This window comes from Camelus bactrianus, chromosome 13 (assembly GCF_048773025.1).
Source record: "Camelus bactrianus isolate YW-2024 breed Bactrian camel chromosome 13, ASM4877302v1, whole genome shotgun sequence".
Lineage (NCBI taxonomy): Eukaryota > Metazoa > Chordata > Mammalia > Artiodactyla > Camelidae > Camelus > Camelus bactrianus.
The window spans coordinates 48,406,678-48,415,968 of record NC_133551.1 but is presented as its reverse complement, the minus strand read 5'-3'; positions in this window follow the sequence as shown (position 1 = coordinate 48,415,968).

Below are 9,291 nucleotides of genomic sequence, written 5' to 3'. Positions count from 1 at the left end.
AAAAGTCATCCCTGATGGAGACCAATATGTAAACAGAGATGTCCCTGTGGGGTAATACATATGTAAACAAACAATAAAATTCAGTGGGGTGTGCTCTAAGAGAGGGCAGGACCTGGGGAATACATAGAATGGAGATGGAGTTTGGAAAGCTTTTGCAAAGAAGGTGATATTTTAATCCGGGCAAAGAGCACACCAGAGTAAAAGATCTGGCAGAGGAAACAGCACCCTGACGTGTAGTATGTTCAGGAGATGCAAAGGATTCCCTGTGGCTGGAACAAAGTTGAGAACACAGCTCCATGAGGGTAATGACTCCAGAGGGGTGACAGGGGCCAGCCGGGGCTGAACCTTGCAGGCAACATTAAGGATACGGGTCTTTATCCTAAGGGCAGAGGGCAGCCATGGAAGAGCTGGATGAGGGGTTGTGTCATGATCAGATCTGCATTTTTGAAAAGGTTATTAGCTACTACTACATGGGGAATGGATTACAGAGGAGCAAGAGTGAAGGTGAGGACATAACCTATACATTAGATAACAGGTAAAATGGGCAAATTCCTAGAAATATGAGAATTACCAAAATGGACTCAAGAAAAAGTATCAATCTGAATAGACTAAGAACATGTAAAGAGATTGAATTAGTCATCAAGAAACTCCCTACAATGAAAAGCCCAGGCCCAGATGGCTTCAGTGGTGAATTCTACTACACATTTAAAGAATAAATACAAATTTTCCACAAACTCTTCCAAAAATCAGAAAAGGAAACAATAGCTCCCAATTCACTCTGTAAGCCAGTATTACCCTGATACTCAGAGCAGACAAAGACATCACAAGAAAACTATAGACCAATGTCTTATGAATAAGTCACAAAAATTTCTCAAGAAAGTAATAGCAAACAGAATCCAACAACATATAAAAAGGATTATATAACGTAACCAGATGGGATTTATTCCAGGAGTGCAAGATTGTTTTAACATCGGAAAACCAGTTAATGTAATACGGCATCATATCAATAGAATGAAAAATAAAAACTACATGATTATCTCAATAGACACGGAAAAAGCATTTGACAAAATCCAACACCCTCTCATGTTAAAAAAAAACACTAAAACTAAAAATAGAAGGAAACTTCATTAACCTGATACAAGACATTTACAAAAACCCACATGATACTTAATAGTGAAAGACTAAATGCTTTCCCCCTAAGAACAGGAACGTGACAAAGGTATCTGTTTCCCCGCTTCTACTCACCACTGTACTGGAGGTTTAGGCTGGGGCAGTTGGGCAAGAAAAATAAATAAACAGCATTCAGACTGGAAAGGAAGATGTAAAACTATCTCTGCAGATAACATGATTGTGTATGTAGGAAATCTAAGGACTCCACTAAAATACTATCAGAACTATTAAATGAGTTCAGGAAGGTTGCAGGACATAAGATTTATATACAAAAAGCAGGTTTCTTTCATACACCTGCAATGAACAATCTGAAAATGAAAATAAGCAAACAATTCCATTTATAATAGCATTAAAAAGAATAAAACACTTGGGAATAAATTTGGCAGCAGGCAAAACTTATACTATGAAAACAACAAAACATCAGTGAAAGAAATTAAAGTAGATCTAAATGAATGGAAAAGCATGTCGTGTTCATGAAGACTTGACATTGTTAAGATAATAACACTTCTCAAACTGATCTACAGATTCAATGCAATCCCTATCAAAATGCCAGCTGGTTTCTTGGTCAAAATAGACAAGCTGATTCTAAAATCCGTATGGGATTGCAAGGGATCCAGAATAACCAAAACAATCTTGAAAAAGAAGAACAAATTTGGAGGACTGCCATTTCCCAATTTCAAAACATACTTCAAAGCAATAAAAATCAAGATAGTATGGTACTAGCATGAGGATAGACAGATCAATAGAATTGAATTGAAAGTCTAGAAACAAACCCACGTGCCTATGGTCAATTAATTTTCAACAAAGATGCCAAGACCATTCAGTGGGGAAAGAAGAGTCTTCAATGAATGATGCTGGGACAACTCAATAGCCATGTGCTAAAGAATGAATTGGACCTCTACCTAAATACCATAAACAAACTTAAACTGGATCAAAGACCTAAATCCAAGAGCTAAAACTATAAAATCCTTAAAAGAAAACATAGGAATCAGTCTTCATTACCTCAGATTTAGCAAGGAATTCTTTGATGTGACACCAAAAGTACAAGTAACAAAATTAAAAATAAATAATTTAGAATTAAAATTGAAAACTTTGGTGTATCAAAGGACATTATCAAAATGCTAAAAAGACACCCCACAGAATGGGAAAAATATTTGCAATTCACATACCTGATAAAGGACTTGTATCTAGAATATATACGAAGACTTACAACTCAACAATAAAAAAAAAAACCATATTTTTAATGAGCAAAGGATCTGAATAAACATTTCTTCAAAGAAGATATGCAAATGACCACTAAGCACATGAAAAGATGTTCAACATTATTAGTCATCAGAGAAATGCAAATCAAAAAAGTAAGGAGACATCACTTCATACCCATTCAGATGGCTATAATCAAAAACCAGATAATAACAAGTGTTGGCAAGGAGACGTTAGAACCCTCATACACTGCTGGAGGGAATGTAAAATTGTGCAGCCTCTTTGGAAAACAGCCTGGCAGTTCCTTAAACAATTAAACATAGAATTCCCATAGGACCCCATACTTCCACCTCCTATGTATACAGCCAGGAGAAATGAAAACATAGGTCCACACAAAAACAGTACGCGAATGTGCATAAAAGCATTATTTGTAATAGCCAAAAAGTGGCAACAACCCAAATGTCCCTCGACTGATGATGAATGGATAAACAAAATTGATATACCCACACAAGAAAATATTATTCAGCCATGTAAAGAGAATGAAGTACTGATACATGCTATAGCATAGATGAACCTTGAAACTACCATACTGAGTGAAAGAAACTAGCCACGAAAGATCATCTGTGTATTGTATTTGTTTGTATTTCATTTGTATGAACTGTCCAAAACAGCCAAGTCTGCAGAGATATAAAGTAGATTACTGGTTGCTTAGGGCTGGGAGGAAGATGGGGGGATAGGAGGGTGAAAGCTAAAAGATACAGGATTTGTTTCTGAGGTTATAAAAATGATCAAAAATTGTGATTGCATCTATCTGTGAATATACAAAAAAAAAGTTGAATTGCACACTACCTGGAAGAATTGTACGGTATGTGAATTACAACCCAATAAATCTGTTAAAAGAGGGAGTGAGTGTGAAAGCAAGGAGCTCGGTGAGAAGTGATGGCGTGGTGTTGAGTTGGAAGAGACACTTCAATGAAAGAATGGACAGGGATTGGCCATAGGCGTGGAAGGAAAGGGAAGAAGGCATCTTGGATTATCGCCAAGCTTCTGTTTGGATGACTGCATGGATGGACGTGCCAGGCACTAAAAGAACAAAAGCAGATGATACGTGGTACTTCATTGCCAGGCACTGTTCCAAGCACTCAGCACCCATGAATTCTTCCCTCTTCAATAACCCTATTGGGTAAGTACTATCATTATCGTTACCATTTTGCAGAAGAGAAAACAGGCTCAGAGAGGTCAAGTAACGTAGCCAGAGTCTGGCAGCTAGGAAATCGCAGAGTTGGGATTCAAACCTTAGATGTTCTGGCTCTGGAGTTCCTCTTTTAGCCTCAGTACTTTGTTACCTCTCTGGCACAGGGGACAGGGCCAGATTGGGGTATAATACAGCTTTCAAATCCAATGTAAACAGTTTGGTTGCATACTGCAAGCCAGGTCCTGGGCTCAGGGAGGGCACCCTCCCTCATCAGAAGAGCTCACATTTCCACTGTGGCACCATCAGACCCAGGGCTCCACTGCAAACAAGGCAGAGAACTGTGGGTCACAGCACCTGGACCCTCAGCCTCATCTGCCCCACACCCATGTAGCTTCAGTCCTCACTGCCTCCCTCTACAGCTGTAATCTCACAGGGGCAGGCCTGAATTGGACCAGGGTTGGAGCAAGATCATTTCCCAGAGAAACGATGGAAAAGGGAAGAGGGAAGGCCATGGCATGCCCCTTGAAGCCCCATGAGGCCGGCAGCAGGCAAGGCAAACCCAAGCACTTTGTCCAAGAGGCCGCCCTGCAGCCGGTCCTGGGCTGCAGCAACGGAAGTCCTACCCGTGAGCCCTGAGTCATTCCCCTCGGGCCCCAAGGAAGGGGTGATTTCCTGAGCAGCCCAGCCCGCTGGGCAGCTCAGTCTCCTCCCGCGGGCTGTGCGTCCCCTTATCTCGCTGCAGCCCTCTCCCAGGGCTTGGCCGGAGTGGTCTGGTCTTCATGTTTCCTCAGCAGGAAACATGGATTCAGGGGTCAGAGAGAGCCCAGCAGTGCAGGAGCACGAAGGACTGACCAAACTGGGTCCCCTGAAGCTCCCTCATATGGGGTTCCCTGCTGGGCAGGGGTCCTTTTCCCATTTACCTGAATGAAGCCTCCCCTGATGTCTGTTTTGAACCCAGCCTCATCCTGTGGGACGGACTCCGGCCTGGTGTGGCCCTGTGCCAGGCACATAATGTTAAATAAGTGACTACAGTGGAGGGAACAGGAGCCCCAGTCAGAGGTGTCCATGCTGTAGGTATCAGGACAGGCTTTGGAGTCAGACAGACCTGAATTCAAATCTCAGTTCTACCCCTGGATCGTGACTTTGGACAACTCAGTTAATCCATCTCAGCCTCCACTTTCTCTTGTGTCAGGTAAGGACAAGGGCACTTAATCGAGTCCCTGTGTGATGTAATGAGACAATGTACTAGCACAGGGCTGGCAAACCCAACTTTTACCCCAGGAGGAGTGAGTTTAGATGACAGTCCTCTCTTGGCAGGGTTCACATCTTGTCTAGCTAAGGTGGAGGTATGCATAGCTGTTCATGTATAAAAGCACCCCAACAGAGGCACAGAATTCTAGGGAGACTCGGGGGAAGGAAAGTGTGTGTGTGTGTGTATGTGTGTGTGTGTGTGTGTGTGTGTGTGTACTGAAATCTCCTCAAGGCTTACAACACTTTGGGGCTACCTTTTCCATTTGTATCCAATTAGAATAGCCGTGTGTGTGTGTGTGTGTGTGTGTGTGTGTGTGTGTGTGTGTGTGTGTGTGTATACTGAAATCTCCTCAAGGCTTACAACACTCTGGGTTTACCTTCTCCATTTGTATCCAATTAGAATAGCCCCGTCTGTATTCCACATTCTCTGGGATGTCCCTGCCCTCCTCGGTTTTTGCTAGGACTCTAGTACGTCCTTGTGATCATCTGTCAATCTGAATTCCTGCTTCTGCTAAATTCTGATCACTGGGCTGCTTACTTTCTGAGACCAGCATCCTCTCTCAAGTCCATGGGTATTGTTACCTTTCTCCCCTTGTTCCTAAAATACCACAAATATAAGGTTTTGTGTATGGAATGCTTTTATGGAGCATTTAGGGACGCTTTAGGGAAGCTAAGCTTTCACAGAATAGGGGGTACACGTAAAACTAAGTACTAGCCATCACGGTTCTGCAATTTTCCTCCAACAGTCCCTCCACTGGAATTTCTCACTGGTAAAGATTTCTTCTCAGGTTGCTACCTTTCATGTACAAGCTCACCCTTGCCCTTTTTTCCCGGAGTTACACGCCTTAGACTCCAAAATTCTCATCAATTTCATATTCAGCAAATGTAATTCTCCTTCTTATCAAGGCCATGCCCAAGGGTTCACCAACTTGTTTCTAATCACAAAAGAGCTACAAGGCCTCTGAAAAGATGTGAAATTGCCTTTTTCTTTTTAAAATAACCCTTTTCCTTCATTATTATCCTTGGAATAAGTCTCCTAAGAAGTAATGACTCGGGGGAGGTCTTGAATCACAAAGACAGTTCCAACAGGATGAGAGGTTGGACTCTGTGCTTGGGAGAGCAAGGAAACAGGGCCTGTGGCAGAAAAGGGGTTGAGCCTGGGAAAGAGTGAAGGAAGGATCACGAGGGAGAGAATCCAGGAACGGGGAGGTGAGAGGTGTAAGTGCTTCTGTTCCAACATCAAGAGACGAACCTTGCAGGGAGGGTGTAGCTCAGTGGTAGAGTATGTGCCTAGCATGCAGGAGGTCCTGGGTTCAATCCCCAGTCCCTCCACTATAAATACATACATACATACACCTAATTACCTCCCCTTACCCCAGCAAAAAAGAGTTTTAAAAAAGAGAGACCAAACTTGGTCTCACCTAGAGCCGTGAAAGGATTTTAAGCAGGGAAAGAATAAAAACAAATTGGAGCTTCAGGAAAAACAGGAGTAAAGAGATATAATACCATTTGTCAACTATAGAAATGGCAAACTTAACACTGACAAAGGTCTGGGGGAAATAGAGTGCCTTAACACACTGCTCGAGGTGGGTGTCAGTGGAACAATGGTTCTAGAGAGAAGCTTGGCAATGCTGGGAAAGAGATGGGAAGGTGGAAAATCCAGGTGCCCAGAGCTACCTATCTGGGGCTTTCTGATGGGATATCAATGGCAGATGTTGGGAGAAAGAGGTCAAGGGCACAGGCATGGGCCCTGAGAGCCCGATTCTCTTCCCAATCACTGTTCAGTGACATCATGTTAGTAGCTTGAAATTGGCCACGTTGGAGTATGTACACCACAAAGAGCAGCAAATGCTACAAAACAGGGCTCCCCCAGAGAGCCATTCAACAGCACACCACTGCCTGAGCCCGTCCTCACCCGGCAACCCCTTGAGTTCTCTCGGCAGCGGCTGAACAGAGACCAAACACAGGCTTTTGTAAGCCAGGGCTTTGGCCTTATATCCCAACAGAGAAGCCTGAGCCTGCTGACCTGGACTGGACTCACTGGACTCTTTGGCCAGAGAGTAGCAGACCTGAGTGCCCTCCTTTCCCTAGGGCTATTCCAGCCCCTGTCTGATATTCTAAAGGAGCCAAGGACTGGGGAAGGCATCTCTTTCCAGCTGTGTGGAAGCATTAAAAAATGGGGAAATGACAGGGACAGGTGGTTGGACTTCCTTCCACGCAGGAGCAGGAAGGCCCATCTCAACTCCCTGATGGTCACAGACAAGCCCCTTGTCTTGTGGGCTCTGCACCCTTAACCACCATTATGCTGCCTCCCTGTAGAAGTCACAGGACTTGGTAAGATTTGGATGCAGGAATGGAGGGAGGATGAAAATTTGAGGCTAACATTCAGGTTCCAGGCTTACATGCCCAGGTAGCTGATGGTGAGATGTGAACATAGGAAGGGAAGATGGGAAAGGATGCACAGGAGGTAGTGATGATACTGTTTGGGACTTGGTGAGTTTGACGTGCCTCTGGAACAACAAACTGAGATGTCTAATAAGTAACTGAGAGTTTGCAGTTGAAGAGAGTGATAAAATCTTGGGAGTTAGTGGCATATAGATGGAATCAAAGCCATGAGACCACCCAGGGAATACAGCAGGGGATGACACAAAGACACCTGGGGAACAGCAACATGTAAGAGAAAGAGCGAAGAAAGAGGGACAGTGGGAGGCAATGTACAGGCATAGGAGGACACTGGGAGAATGTGACATGCTGCAGAACCCCAGGGAGGGGAGTGTCAAACATCGCAGAGAAGCTGAGCATGAAGGATTAAGATAAGAGACACAATGAGGTTGTTGTGGCTGGTCCAGGGTGAAGGAGACAGTGGTAGGAGATGGGATCTAAGCAGGCAGGAGTCAGATCAGGCAGGACCTTGTGTGCCTTTAGGAGGTGTTTAGATTTAAGCAAGAGAGCAAAGAAATCCGATTTGCATTTTAAACATTTCACTCTGTTCTGCTAGAGAGGGTAAGAGTGGAAGCTACCCAGTAACCCAGACTTGGACTAGGATGGGAGGAGTGGAGGTGGTAAAATGTGTTCAGAGGCTGGGTACATTTTGAAAGGATATCTGGCAGGACTTGCTAATGAGTTGAATGTAGGGTAAGAGTAAGGCAGAAATCAAAGAGCACTGAGGTTTTTGGTTTGAGTAGATGGTGGTGCCTCTGACAGAAGTGGGTAAGACTAATGGAAAAAACAAAGCAGGGTTAGGGGTGGGAAGAAGGACCTAGAATTTCATTTTATTTTGGTCATCATAAGTATAAGACACCCATCAGACATGCAAGCAGAGATCCCAAGTAGGCAGTTGACGATCCAAATCTGGAGCCCAGGAGGGCGAGTCCCAGCTGGAGATATCAATTTTGAAGTCACCAGCACATGCACATCATCAAAGCCATGGGACTGCAGGAACATTAAAGTTTTTTCTTCTCTCACTTGACCTGACAGAGGCTCAGTGGCCCTTGAGGCATCCAGAGTCATCCCCACTGGGCAGAGGAAGCTGGTCCTTGTAACTGAGAGCTGGACAGGAATCAGGACAAACCTGGCCTCAGGAACTCCTTGCAGAGAAATGGTGCCAGAGAAACTAAGACCTCGCGGAGGGGGCTGAAGGATTTCCATGTCCTGCCTCCCACCACCTCCCATAATCCTTTGTTAGTAACACCAATTTGGGAGGAAGAGAGAAGGGCGATACTGAGGACACTGTCTGCAGGGCCAGCAAGGGGAGCCCCAGTTGAGGCCAGAGGGGTTAAGTGTGGGACTTAATGTGGCCTGCACTAGCCCCACTCCCCTGTGAGAGTCAGAACTCCTGAGAATGGGCATAAAAGCCACCACAGTTACAGCAGGGCTTCAGAGAAGGGATCACACCAGCTCTTCTGCTACTAATGGGAAGACGAGCAGGAGCTGAGAGCTGAGACCAACTATCCCTTGCTTCTGAGCCAACCAGATAAAAGTGCTGCAGACCAGAGCTTCTCAAACTTTAATATGTATTCACATCATCTGGGGGGGTTAGTACAGTGCAGATTCTGTTTTAGTAGGCCTGGGGTGGGGACCAAGATTCTGCATGTCTAATAAGCTCCCAGATAATGCCGTTGCTGCTGGTCCATGGACCACACTGAGTAGCAAAGGACGAGAGGCCACTGTGGAGGCTACCCACGATGGAGGGGCGTGTCCAGCCCCAGGGAGAATGCACAAAGTTTACTAGTGCACAAAGTCACAGAACCTTTTACAGTGGGAGTGGCCCCCATTTTGTCACGGTTGTGAGGCAGACAGTCATTTGTCAGCCCTGGTGTGGTTGTCACGCACTTGGGTTCTGGAGCTTGATGCCCTGAGCTTTACCTCTTGGTGGGTGTGTGATCTTGGGCAAATCTTTAACGTCTCTGCATCTCAGTTACCTCATCACTAATGGAAATATTAAGACCATTGTGAGGATTAACTGGGTCGATAGA